The sequence below is a fragment of the Triticum aestivum genome, unplaced genomic scaffold, assembly GCF_018294505.1.
Source record: "Triticum aestivum cultivar Chinese Spring unplaced genomic scaffold, IWGSC CS RefSeq v2.1 scaffold152505, whole genome shotgun sequence".
NCBI lineage: Eukaryota > Viridiplantae > Streptophyta > Magnoliopsida > Poales > Poaceae > Triticum > Triticum aestivum.
Genome location: NW_025258246.1, coordinates 1 through 1,772, shown reverse-complemented (window position 1 = coordinate 1,772; position 1,772 = coordinate 1). Strand labels below are relative to the sequence as shown.

Here is a 1,772-nt window from a genome sequence, read left to right as displayed (position 1 = left end):
TCTCTGCTTGCTGGTTGGTTGGATTGTGTCAGCCACACAACTCCCCTTTTTCTCCTTTCATTTCACTTATAATGTCACAACTATTCTTCTTCGTGGCCCTGGTCAGTTTGTCATGGCTTATTTTGTTAGCTACTACTCCCTCTGTCCGGAAATACTTGTCACCAAAATGAATAAAAAGGGATGTATCTAGATATATTTTAGTTCTAGATACATCCATTTTTGTCCATTTTGATGACAAGTATTTTCGGACGGAGGGAGTACTACAGTATTGTTCTATTTATTTATCGACTTTGTTGCCTTTCTGCCTTATTACCACAACTTATAATTTCTTTCTGTGATTTATTACCCATTGCCTCCACAAGAGAAGCATGTAAACTTTTCAGCGCAAGAGAAAAATCACCTCTCGCTTCAAGATACATACACAAACACCATATGCCTCTCTTGTTTTGCTTGATTGCTGTTGTGACATCATCTGATCAAGTTATGAGGTGATCTGGAACAAGGTATGTGATCAAGCTAGAGATAGAGATGTGTTCGATGAATCAAACTAGACCGCACCATGACATGTTTTGTGCACGCCGGGCATATATATGCTGTAGGCATCACACCAGAGAACAAGGCATCTGCAGGTGGACAAGACCCTCTGAAATTCGACATTTTCAGGGATGAAACTGGAACTCTACTTACCCTGAGAAATTTGACATTTTTCAGTGAATGAAATTCCAAACTCTGCCTACCCTGTATCTTCCTGTAGGTAACCATCCACTTAATTCAAGATCTGGTCAGCAGGATCTGTAAAACAATGAATTAGTATTTCGAGACGACGAAAACTGAATTGAAGACAATGACATCTCATCCACCGCCTGTTTGTTCCTGTCACCAGATTAGTCAAGAGAGTGTTCGACGTGGCCAGGAGTGACTTCATAGGCCCGTCGAAGCTGGATGGATCCACACAGGTGAATGGCATGAAAACTGCCGAGCTCCTCGACGCAGACAACATAATCAACATACCGGTTGAGCTGTACAAGACCCAGGCAACTGTTGCAGTTTCCAGGGAGGAGTTCCTGGATGTCGTGTGTGATGCACTCACCCTGTACAAGTATGTCGGGCCCAATCAGAGGCTGACTTGCTTCTTGCCTGCAGGTAATTGTGTAGCATCATTTCTCCAATCTTATCTGTTCTAGAGTTCATATAATCATAGCTATGCAACTACATTCTGTAACCGATCTTGAAGAATCTGAAATGGTTTTAAAGTGGAAGTGCTATGGCAAACAAAACAAATGTATTGCTTACCATAATAGCCATCTGTGAAGTATTTTGATATAGGAATTTGTTTCATCGATGACCTTTCCTTTTGTGCGCTCCCCGTGCTTTACATCAGGATAAAGGAGAGGAAAGAATCAGTGACAGTACTGTTGTGTGGCACAAGTGGATGCAGCAAGTCCGCTCTATCATCTTTGTTGGTAAGTGCTTACCTGTAGTTAGAGAAACCCTTCACTGGTGGATACAAGTTGATGAACCCCTTCGGCTCACATTAGCATACAGTTATATTCTATATATGCATACCAAAACCGAATTGCTTGCTAGAAGTGAATTACATTGATACTTCTGTAGTTCCTTACTCCTGCCTTTTTTTTACCCAGGGTACAGGTTGGGTATCACCACCATAGTTTCTACTGACTATACGGCACATGATGAGGAGGTTCGTTGAAGAAAAAGAAAACCCTCTGCTCTACGCGTCAACCTACCACGCAGGGGATTATCTAGACCCT

At 42.0% G+C, this 1,772-nt stretch overlaps 1 long non-coding RNA gene across 1 annotated transcript; it reads left to right on the top strand.

The window, feature by feature from the left end:
- Positions 1-59: 59 nt before the first annotated feature.
- Positions 60-1,767, top strand: LOC123177666 (uncharacterized). Its single transcript, XR_006489048.1, has 3 exons — positions 60-1,143; positions 1,382-1,463; positions 1,644-1,767. It is a non-coding gene; the product is annotated as an uncharacterized lncRNA (long non-coding RNA).
- Positions 1,768-1,772: the final 5 nt, after the last annotated feature.